At 44.3% G+C, this 12,561-nt stretch overlaps 1 protein-coding gene across 1 annotated transcript in view; it reads left to right on the top strand.

The window, feature by feature from the left end:
• The first annotated feature begins 4,362 nt into the window (after window positions 1–4,362).
• The window catches only part of LOC310888828 (mesoderm induction early response protein 3-like), a 111,630-nt gene continuing 103,431 nt past the window's right edge, over window positions 4,363–12,561 (top strand). Inside the window, exon 1 of the mRNA XM_083852444.1 lies at window positions 4,363–4,930. The gene's annotated coding sequence lies outside the window, so the exon portion shown is untranslated. The remainder of the gene's footprint in view (window positions 4,931–12,561) is intronic.

Below are 12,561 nucleotides of genomic sequence, written 5' to 3'. Positions count from 1 at the left end.
GCAGTACCATTTAGTGGAAAACTGGATAAACACTGAACCTTACAAGGCAAGAGATCGAAGTCCAAAAGCTGAAACATTAGTGAAACATCAATTCAGCATACATTATGTAACACTTGTATGCACTCTGCAGTCTTCACAAGGAATTTAAAGAAAAAACAGTTGTAAGAGATGGCAGCTTTGAAACACCCCAAGTATATAAAGCTGAAAAATGATTTTATGTATTTCAGATGTTTCTCAGAGCATACTTACAAAGAAAAAAAAACCCCTGTGGAAGAGTTGATAAAGTTGTATGTCGTGCTATCATCAGTCACTGCGTAACACTACTACTCAAAAAACACAATAACAAAATTAAAAAGAAGAAGTGTGCCAAGCCTCACTCAAGTTCATTTTCAATCAGATTTGCGAATAGTTCTCCTTGCAGGTAAAAAGCATTCCTAGTACTAAAAGAAATAAGAGCAACTTCCCCAGACATCCCTGATAAATTATAATTGTCAAACTGTTTTATCCACACATTTTAAAATAGAAGCAACGCACTAGAAGGGAGAGGAAAAAAAGGAACTTCAAGTACATTAGCTCATGGAGCACTAAGAAAGCTAAGTATCTGCACAGTTTCCCTACATCATTTTACAGATTTAATTCCACTTAGTTTATTCCAATACAAAAGGTACGTTTAAATAAAGGCTTAAAGTATAAGCTCTCTGGGGCAAGGACCTTATTTTCATATTTGTCTACAAACCACTTAACGCACTGTCAGCACTACACAAATAAAAACCTAAAGGTGGTATTACAGTAGACCGTCATGCTAAGCATTTTCTCCTGAATAGGCTTCACCCAACTCTGAATTTTGCTCAGTGTACAAGGGCACAGCTGTAAAGCACACCACGTCAAATGCATATGCATACAGATCAGAACAGTTGCACTTTGTAAGTGCAAACAGTATAAAAAGAGGAAAAAAAGAATACATCTTTCTGGTTGCTGGTAGGATTAAATAAATAACTTAATAAAGCTAAAAGGCAAACTTCAAAACATCCACAAGAGAAAGAGTCCAGAGAAAGATGCGATTCCAAGCAGTAAGGGGATGTAGTTCCTCAGTTTCAACGTGAACCCCCCATCAAGAAGTAAAAGTTTCTCGTTGTATTGAAAGTTCAGTGATCCAACTTCAGTGATCCTAAAAAATTTAGGATATTTATTCAGATGCAAGTCTTATTTGTAGTCAAAATAAAACATTACAGGAAAAAAAAAAACACACTGTAGCAGTCCTTCAGCACAATTTCCCATGCTTAAAGTTACTCTTCTGCCAGGCTTTAACACAAGCCACATACTCAAAAATCTTTGCAATGCCCTTAGAAAATCTTTTTTTTTTTTATTAGCTCAGTATTACTAATGGTTTAGTATCGCACAATCTCTGAAATATTTTTGAAAAGATGGTGACTACGATAAATGTGTCACCTTTAACAGACACTCAATTTATAGTCTACCCAATAATGCTTTAATTATTTTTAATTATTTAAAGCTTTATGAATAAATTGGGGGGACTACATAAAATTACCACTGACTTTTGAATTAAGTTGTTCTGTCCACCTTAATTTTCCTTGAGGCGGTAGCAATTCAGCTGAAATCAAGCCTGCAAAGAAAAATATTACAAATATATATTAATTTCCACTGTTAACTGTATCTACATTGAGAAATCAACTACAGGGGAAGACGGCACCAATACAACTAACACGTAAAATTGGTTGGTTAGCCGATATTTTTTGGTTTTAAATCCTTCACAAGAAGGGCGTAGAGGGTCATTTTTTTTTGTTATGATATAGTTTCAAACCAGACTCATCCCCATTACAGACAGGAAATTACTCTGAACACAACCTTACAGTATCAATGGAAAGAACAGAAACTTGCTTCCATACGTGACAAAGAACAGTGAAAGGAAATAAGTTTTAAAAAGCTACATTATCAGTACCTTCGCGCTACAAAAATGCCTAATGAAAATGGAAAGACAAGCCATCCAACAGACCTATTCAAGAAGCGTAACAGCTCACTGTTGAGATTACAGTATTAACACAAAGGGATAAGTTACCTATGGATTCAGTCTAGATATATTTTTTAAATCTCCCAGAAGAATCACACTCCTACATACAAATAGCTCTCTGTAGTAGCGCATGTATTCTTCAAATCCTTACAGATATTCCATTAATTGACAAATAAAACCTAGATTCTGCAAGCTCATTTCAATGTTCTCAAAAAAAAAAAACAGCATCCTCTAGGCAGAGAATGTTACTGATTTAACCATTCTACCAACAAAATATTTATTCAAGTGTAAATTGGTTTATGAACACTACAATACTTACCTAATCCAAGAGGACGACACAAGGTGTCGTTAGCACCACGCAATTTATATTTTTCCAGTTTGTTTTCCTTGAGATAATATCACAAGTTATTGTTGATACTACATTCGTAGCTGTTAGACATAAATTTGACATCACAGGAATCAGCTACCCATCCTTCTTGCTTACAGATTCTGCAAGGCTATTTACAAAGTTTGCCAAGTCTCTAACTTAAGAAGACTGTGTTTCTTTCTGAAAGCTTCTCCTCTCATCTATTCCATATACATATCACTGTAAGAAGCATCAGCTCCAGATGAAATAAACACACTTTTTATACTGTAAACTGTAAAGCCAAAAAAACAAGTTTCACATCTGAACTAAGTAGCATTTCCTGATTTCAGAGAGCAGAGACATTTGTAAACAACAGCTATCTGGATATCACTATATTACTTATTGGCAACAACATTTTTCAACAGAAGTAGCTATGAACAAATTACTGTTTCATTTAGAAAATAGGTCTTAGTGCAAAAATGACAAAAGGCTATATCAGAAAATCAAAAAAAAAAGGGGGGGGGGGGAATATCTGCCATGAAACTTTTCAGCAATATCTACACAGTGACTCAGGCTGCACTTAACCTGAAGTCAGTTCACAAAACTAGTTATGCCTATGACTCAGACAGAACGTTGCTTGGAAGAAAAAAGTAACTAAAAGCCAAGAAGCGCATTATTTTGACAGCCAAAGCATTCCACACCTGATACATTCAGCCATGTATCCATGACATGCGAACAGAAGTGTCCAAGGGTGAACTGCTCTGTGTTTCTAGAAAGAGAAAGCTCACAACTTCGAACTTCCAATTCACTTTCCAGATGCCTACTGATTGTTCCAGAAGCCTTTTCAGGAGGATACACTTGGACAAGTAATCCACAATCAGTGTCCGATATCTCCCCACTTTCAAAAAAAAGCAACTACAGCAGGTCGACTTCCACCATTCTTCCTCCCTACCAGCTAAGGCAAAACAAGCCAAACATCCAGGGCTCTCTCTGTAATCCAAATTACCTAAGGGAAAAGAACCAGAGCCATCAGTTTTCACTTTTGAAATCCTAATCGGCATTACAGACAAATAGATATATCTGAATCTTAAAAAGTAAACACGCATGCAGTCAGGCAACAAAATCCCAATACAGAAGGCTAGTGAAACCTGCACTCACACCCCGGAGAGCGCAGCAGGCGTATTTACCGGAGAATGCAGCACTTCACTGCTAACGTTCTCCTACCCTTCTAAAAGAAGCAGGCATCTCCTCCGGTCTCCGAGGAAGCGAAAAACCAACCGAAAAGAAAAGGACGTTTCTCATTTTATTGGGGAAAAAAATCAGTCCGCAGGACACCCCAGGAGGAAGGCGCTGACCCAGACTAGAGACAGCAAACAAAGCACGGAGCAAACCCGAAAAAGCGGCGGGGGCTGCCCGAGGAATCCCGAGCCGCAGGGAGCAGCACCGAGGCAGGCAGCCGGCCGGCCGCAGCGTGGGGGAACAGCCCAGGGAAATCCCTAGCTTCTCCGCGAGAGCTTTTGCTGCTGATAAGCGTCGGGAGTCGTGAAGGGCTCCGCCAGACCTGCCTCCCCAAGGAGGGCTCCCCCCGCCTTCCCTAGGGCGGACCTCCCGCCACACGGGACCCTACGGCAAGGGAAGAAGCGGGGCGGCCCCACACCCCTCACAGTAGCACCCACCCTAGATACTCCACCTCTGCTCCCTGGCGGCGGCTGCTACTGCTGCCGCCGCTGTTGCCGCCACACCGTACGCAGCAACAGCGGCCCTCCACCCCCCAAGAACCACGAAGAACCCCCAGACACGAGAACACCCCACACGCAAACACATATATACACACACCAGTCACCTCACTCCCCAAATGGCACCACTCCGAGCTACAACGTTCAGCGCGCCCAAACCTCGCGAGAGCTGCCGCGCGATTCCACAGGAGCCTGAGACGGGGCTTACTGGCCGCCGACGAGGTGTGCGACCCTACCTCGCGGCAGGAGCTCTCTGCCGTGACGTTACGAGAACAATTCCGAACGTTCAACGCGGGACGGCGGGGACGGTCCCTAACGCGCATCCTGCCTCGCCCGCGGGAGTTCCCGGCACCGACGTAATGAGTTGTGCGGCGGCGCAGCCTTACTGGTCCCAGCGGCCGTGCCCTGGTACGAGCCGCCGAGTGGCCAGAACCGGTCACTGAAACGAACGCTCAGGCCGCGATCATACAAACTGTTATAAATGACTGAGTCCCAAATAGGATTACAATCAAAGTTTACAATTTATTAAATGAATAGAGGCAAGCAAACAGCGCTGGGTGCGCCGGGAGTCTCTGCTCCACCAGGACGCAATTGGGGGCTCGTCCGGGATGGTCTTGGTTCCTGAATTCTGACTTGATCTAGGAGGGGCGCCCGCACCATTTGGTGGCTCCTGTTCGAGTCAGGTCGGGGCTAATGCCATCTTGAACCTGAATAAGGGCAAGCAAAGATTTAGATTTTTATGAGCTCCCTTTGCCGGCTGCAGCACTATATTTTGCCCGTAATTCTGCACGCGAAGATCCGAACGAAGACGACGGAGTCGTAAGTATTTAATGTGTATACCGTTCGGTTGGGTGGGATTCGGTTGCTTGTGTGTGTGAGAGTGTGACTGAGACGGAACGTAGTTCCGAAGCGATTGTGGAGGTCTTCTAACCGCGGTTCCAATCTCCCGCGAGGGACTTGGCCGGTGAAGGACCGAAGCGATTCCTATAGGATTCGTGGGTGGGTGATAGGTCCTAAACCCCCTGCAAGACACTCTCACTAAGGCAACCAAGGGCTGTAGGAATTGCCACAGTAAAATTCCTAGATGGGTCAGACAAAATTGAAGACCCGGGACCAGAGAAAAGGGAGCAAATTACCAGACATACCGCCAGAAAGTCCATTAGGGATAATGATTAGAAATTGGAACGATAGGGGCCCCAGAAAAGGGAAAAAGTAAATTAAAAATGGTTCAGTATTGTATGACAGAATGGCCAAAGGAGCCTTTAAGACCACATGTCTTTTGGCCCGTTTTCGGATCCTTTGAACACTGGGTTTGCCAGGCCTTAAATATACATGTTAATTCAAAGGAACCTTTTTAGCCAGGAGGAAAGTGATTATGCAGGATTATGGATCAGGATCTCACGTCCTTTTCCAGCCTCAATATTTACACTAAAAGCAGACGAGAAGTTTGACGAAGAAGAGAACAAAAAAATAAAAAATAAAAAAAAAAAGGAAAAAGAAAAAGATGATGAATGGGAGTCATTGCATAACCTACCACCTCTATATCCTAACAATCCACCCCCGGTGGTGCATCTTGTAATCCTGTTTTGTTCTTAAATGTTTTGACTGTGTCAAGGAGGAAGGTGGGAGCATTATCTAAGTAACAGTTTAGAAGTTTGGGTATATTCGCGGTGGTGTTCGGTCAGTTTCCCAAGTATCGGGGGAGAGGGGCTGACTGATTATCAAAGTGGTAGAACGGAGAGTAACTTCTTTGGTGGTTCGGGCCTGAGCCCTGGGAATTTGGTAAGGAGGGGGAGAGCGAATTTATTTAGGCCTCAATACCTTTTTAAAGCCCCATCTTGACGGATACACAGGAGTGATTCCTTGTTTTGTGTAGGCTTACTAACAAAGTGCATGAGAAAAATTAGCATTCGTCTTGAAATTCGGTCTTATTGAAATGTAAATTTTGTGGAAAAGGTGTTATTGTTTGTCTAGAAGACAGAAGGCTGAGTGCTTCAGGTGTTTTTCCGAAGTCCTGCGGATTTATGATTGGAATGGGGCTCATTAATAATCTGAAATAGTAAAGTTTGTATGTGGAAAGAAGAGTTTAATCCCAGAGAATTGGGACATTTGGGAAGAAGATTAGGAAAAGATAGTAAAAACCTGCAATAAAAAGGTTTGTGTGGAAATTGAAACAAGGGACAGTAACTAATATAAATAAATAAAAGGGAATGGGAAATCAAGGAAAAGGGGAAAATCCAAAAAAAAAAGACGTCCTAAAAAAAAAAAAGCCTCCTTGGGTGCATATTGGCACATTGGAAGGATATTGTTAGAAATGGGGGCACAGAAAGCAAGAGGACTTTCAGTAAGTATTGCAATCAATGGTGGCCACTATATAAACTAAATGGCCACTTTATGGATCAATCGACTATAACAGTGTCTTGCAATTAATGTTTTTGAGGAGAGAAGGAAAATAGGATGAAATGTTGTATAGTGATATGTTGTTTCAGCATCTTGGAGGGAAAAGGTTTGGAATTAAGTTGGCCCCTGACTGAGCCTTTGGTGTTGGCATTAGAAAAGTACGGGCTGGAGAAAGATAAAGGAAGTGTTAAAAGGATTGTTGAAGGTGTTAAAGGCTGTGTGGCATGTAGTATTTAACAGAGCTGTTTGATGCTGAATGACCAGGGAAAGAGGATGTAGGAATGCTAATAGTTCCGCCTCAACCCGAGGCTGAGATCTCTAAATCGCGGGTGTGAGCCCTCTGGGGCAGGGGGACCGTGATGGGTCCGAGAGAGTTGTCGTGGAAACAGAAAAGCAGCTAACTCTTGAAACAACCTGAGTTCCTGTGTGAGTTCAGATTGCCAATGGGACCGCTCAGGGAACTTTCAACCATTGCATTCCCCTGACCGACCCCCTCACTGAGACCCTAATCACCCCGGAAATTATGTAAATACTAAAATCTGGTTAAATTGGCTATTGGGAATTGAGAATCTGTTCCAACAAGGTCCAAAAGAAACCCCTATGGAATTTATGGAATTTTTGAATTTCTGGACCAACTTTGAAATGCAATGAAAAAAAAAATGGACCTGGCTTAAAAAAAAAAAAAAAAGAGAGAGAGAGAGGCAACTGGCTAGCCTCTTTCCAGGGCAATCAGCCCCTGATATCAGAAAGAAATTGTCTTAGGCTGCAGGACAAACTTACAACAGTCAGGAATGACAGGGACCTGGGGCATCTACCCTAGCAGGTCCACTAGTTGAAATAAAGCTAGGAAACGAAGAGAGAGGCTTGAATTTTTGTTGGTTATGGGAGCTTCTTTCTCTGTGTTAATTAGGCTGTAAATGTAATAGGAGCAACATATTCAGTGTTAAATAGTTTAAAAGGACGATTAGGAACTAAGACAACTACAATAATTGGAGCCACAGGGAAAGAGGAGGAATGGTCATTCTTACAACCCTTTGATTTGCGTTTTGGGGGTAAGGAACTAACCCATGAATTTTAGTATGTACCAGAATGCCCGATGCCACTCTTGGGACGGGATCTATTAGCCAAATTAGATGCAACAATAACCTTTGAGGATGGAGAATTAATAATGAAGGTACCTGAGTCCAAAGTAGGCCAAATCCTAATGATCAAAGATAAACCCTTTGTTAATATTCCAAGAGAAGTAGAAAATGCAGTTATAGCAACAGTATGGGAAACAGATGTACCAGGGAAGTCGAAACTGGCACAACTGGTAAAGGTGGAATTAAAGGAAGGAGCCAAACCTGTTTGAATCAAACAATATCCGCTTAAGATAGAAGCTAGGCACGGGAATGGTGAAAATTATTGACAAATTTCTCAAATATCAGATTCTGGAAGAATGTAAATCGGAATACAATACTCCAATTTTTCCAGTAGAGAAGCCGAATGGCGAGTATAGATTTGTACAAGATCTTAGAGCAATAAATGAAATAACAAAGGATATTCACCCGGTAGTAGCTAATCCTTACACATTGTTAACATCTGTGAGAGAGAAATATAAATGGTTTACCGTGATAGATTTAAAGGATGCCTTCTTTTGCATACCTCTTGATAAAGATAGTAGAAAATTATTTGCCTTCGAATGGGAAAACGTATTGAAGTTTTTGGACCACATATGGTAACAACCGTTTTGGAACAAAGGGGGGGGGGGCACTGGTTATCACCCAGCTGGATGATGAAATATCAGGCAATACTAACTGAACAAGATGACATAACCTTGAAAACGACTAACCTGTTATATCCAGCAGTATTTCTAAGAACCGTTCCAGAAGAAGGACCGTTGGAACACAATTGTGTGGAAATAATCGAACATATGCCAGCCACAAAGATTTGAAGGATGTACCCCTTGAAAGGTATTCAGTGGGAATACCACACTCCCTGGCACCCACAGAGCTCAGGGAAAGTAGAAAGGATGAATCAAACAATAAAACAACAATTGGCTAAGTTAATGATCGAGACACAGCTGCCCTGGACGAAATGCTTACCATTGGCACTTTTAAACATAAGAACTAAACCACACAGTGAGACTGGATTATCATCATATGAAATGTTATATGGTATGCCTTATTGTCCTGGTTCCAGTTAGGACAGAGTTAAGTAGCTCATAGTAGCTGGTAGGGTGCTATGTTTTGGATTAGGATGAGAAGAGCACTGATAACATGCTGATGTTTTAATTGTTGCAGAGCAGTGTTTACACCAGGCCAAGGACTTTTCGGCTTCTTGCTCTGTCCTGCCAGCGAGCAGGCTGGGGGTGCAGCAGGAGCTGGGAGGGGACAGACCCAGGACAGCTGACCCAAACTGGCCAAAGGGGTATTCCATACCATCTGACGTCATGCTAAACAATATATAGGGGTGGCTGGCCGGGGTGGGGGGCCGGCTGCTCGGGAATAGGCTGGGCATCGGTCAGCGGGTGGTGAGCAATTGCATTGTGCATCACTTGTTTCTTACACATTATTATTGTTAATACTATTACCATTATCACTATTATTATTATTATTGTTATTATTATTTTCCTGTCTTAATAAACTGTCTTTATCTCAACTCACAGGCTTCACTTTCCCGTTTCTCTCCCCCATCCCAGAGAGGGAGGGGGGAGGGTGAGCGAACGGCTGTGTGGTGTTTAGCTGCCAGCCGGGTTAAACCACAACAGTCTTTTTGGCGCCCAACGTGGGGCCCGAAGGGTTGAGATATCGACAAATCTGACCAGAGTGTGTTAAACTAAAATTGGTATAAGTATTGGACCTGCTTAATAGTTGCTAGTCACGATGTTGATTGCCTTAATCTCCAGTCTGCTGTACCTGTATTCCAAATTGAGTTTTATGGTGCGTTACTTTCTGTATGTGCTCCCTGTTGCACTGTTTATCCTTTCCGGGCCCTGGTTTAAGATTGTTATGGTACTGTGCGGTGTAGCAATGGCTTATGAAATGGTGAGATATCTGGTCATGACTTTAACCTGGTATTTGTACTCAGCACTGACATCGACTCTATACTTTGGAACCCATATCTCGGAAACTATTAGCAATTACACCTATTGCCTGTTTTCGTTAGGGAGCCAATCTGTGAAGGGGACAGGGGAAGACATGTTTCCCTACCTGTTCACTCTCCCTTTCTCCTTCACCACCACCCTCTTATCCCCCGAGTTAGTTACGGTGGTTCTCCGAGATGTTGAATATCCTTGGGATACTCAGACCAGCCTGCTCTTGTTGTTATGTCTCCTGAATGCGCTTCAGATTTTGTGGAGGGTTAAACAACTACTTAGGAATCTCATCCGGAGATCTGTCTTGAGGCGGGATAGTTGCGAGTGGCAGGGAGTGTGGGAGGATATGGGCAGGTTTCTAGAGCAGTGGTCACCTCCAGTGTTTTGGACATTCACCCCTGAACAACTGCAAAATCCTAAAAAGCTGGCAGAATGCTTGAAAAAAAGGTGTCATGACTCTGGCAGTTCCAAAGTGACACAAATCACTGTAGCGTGCTGGGGTCTGGCTTGTGCCTATCGAGCTGCAATTGATGCTATTAGCAACCTAGCTCCAGCTCCTGCAGCTACTCCAGCTCCAGCTCCTGCAGCCGTTCCAGTTCCAGCTCCTGCAGCCGCTCCAGGTCCTGCAGCCGCTCCAGTTCCAGCTCCTGCAGCTACTCCAGCTCCAGCTCCTGCAGCCGTTCCGGCTCCTGCAGCCGCTCCAGCTCCAGCCCCTGCAGCCGCTCCAGCTCCAGCTCCTGCAGCTGCCCCAGCTCCTGCAGCTGCTCCCACTCCTGTGGCTGGGTCAGAGAAACGAGCTGTAGCAGTGCAAGTTGACCCCGCAGAGGGTATTCCAACCCCTGTGGCAGACCCTGCGTCTGGGTCAGAGAAACGAGCTGTAGCAGTGCAAGTTGACCCCGCAGAGGGTATTCCAACCCCTGTGGCAGACCCTGCGTCTGGGTCAGAGAAACGAGCTGTAGCAGTGCAAGTTGACCCCGCAGAGGGTATTCCAACCCCTGTGGCAGACCCTGTGGCTGGGTCAGAGAAACGAGCTGTAGCAGTGCAAGTTGCCCCTGTAGACAAGGTGAAAAAATGGTATAGAGGCTCAGGTCGTTTAAAACGCAGACAGTCTTCTGCTAAGTCTGGGCGTAGTGAAGACGAGGCTGGGCCATCAAAGGTGCAGGAGACTGAAGATGAGGATGAGGATGGCGAAAAATCAACAGTAACTACCCGGACTCCATACCAGCCATCAAAGGTGCAGGAGACTGAAGATGAGGATGAGGATGTCGGAAAATCAACAGTAACTACCCGGACTCTACACCGGCCATCAAAGGTGCAGAAGACTGAAGATGAGGATGAGGATGTCGAAAAATCAACAGTAATTACCCGGACTCTATACCAGCGTGAGCTACGAGATGTGCGAAAAGATTTTGGTCGCTGTATAGGCGAGCAGCTTGTCACCTGGCTGCTCCGGTGCTGGGACACGGGAGCCAATTATGTGGAATTGGAGGGCAAGGAAGCCAGGCGGCTGGGATCCCTTGCTAGGGACGCATGCATTGACAAAGCAATTGGAGATGGAGCACGATCTCGCAGCCTCTGGAGGCGTCTCCTGTCAGCTGTGAAGGAAAGGTATCTCTTCAAGGAAGAACTTGTATGTTTACCAAGCAAATGGACCACCATGGAGAAGGGAATTCAGTACCTGAGGGAATTGGCCGTACGGGAAGTAATTTATAAGGACCTAGACGACGCACAAACATCCGCAGATCCAGATGCAGTCCGGTGTACACTACCCATGTGGCGGAAGTTTGTACAGAGTGCCCCATCATCATATGCCAGCTCATTGGCAATGCTAGCCTGGAAAACGGAGGAGAATCCCACAGTGAATGAAGTGACTAAAATACTCCGGCAGTACGAAGGAAATCTCTCCTCTTCCCTAAAGGCCTGTGTGTCAGCTGTGGAGAAACTCTCTGAAGAGGTCCACCAACTTAAAGAGAATTTATCTTCCCCTCCACCTGAACGAACCAGTGTCCACCAGCTAAAAGAGAATGCTTTAGAGAAACTTTCTGAAAAGATCCACCAACTTGAAGAAAGATTATCTTCCCCTTCACCTGAACGAACCAGTGTCCACCAGCTAAAAGAGAATGCTTTGGAGAAACTTTCTGAAAAGATCCACCAACTTGAAGAAAGATTATCTTCCCCTTCACCTGAACGAACTAGTGTCCACCAGCTAAAAGAGAATGCTTTGGAGAAACTTTCTGAAGAGATCCACCAACTTAAAGAGAGTTTATTTTCCTCCCCACCTGTACAAACCAGTGTCTCAGCTATTAGGGGTAAACGTTCATCTATGCAAGGAAGACAATATGGTGGGCACACACACCGCGCCACCCTGTGGTTTTACCTACGTGACCATGGAGAGGACATGAGAAAATGGGATGGAAAATCTACTGCGACCCTAGAGGCACGGGTACGTGAATTGCAAAGGAAAACAATTGGGAAAAAGGAGTTCTCTGAAAGGTTTGCTGCTCCAACTTCCAGCAGGCAGTCCTTTAAACACAGAAATGAAGATTCTGACCAGGACTAGAGGGGCCCTGCCTCCAGCCAGGGGGAGGAAAGGGACAATCGAGTTTATTGGACTGTGTGGATTCGATGGCCTGGCACGTCAGACGCACAGAAGTATAAGGCTTTGGTAGACACCGGTGCACAATGTACTCTAATGCCATCAAGCTATAAAGGGCCAGAGCCCATCTGTATTTATGGTGTGACGGGGGGATCCCAGCAGTTAACTGTATTGGAGGCTGAAGTGAGTCTAACCGGTAATGAGTGGCAAAAGCACCGTATTGTGACTGGCCCAGATGCTCCGTGCATCCTTGGCATAGACTATCTTAGAAGAGGATATTTCAAGGACCCAAAAAGGTTCCGCTGGGCTTTTGGCATAGATGCCTTGGAGACAGAGGACATTAAACAGTTGTCTACCTTGCCTGGTCTCTCAGAGGAC

This window comes from Anser anser (genome assembly GCF_964211835.1).
Source record: "Anser anser genome assembly, contig: SUPER_W_unloc_10, whole genome shotgun sequence".
Classification (NCBI taxonomy): domain Eukaryota; kingdom Metazoa; phylum Chordata; class Aves; order Anseriformes; family Anatidae; genus Anser; species Anser anser.
Note: the sequence above shows the minus strand (reverse complement) of the source record. Positions and strands in the feature narration are given on the sequence as shown.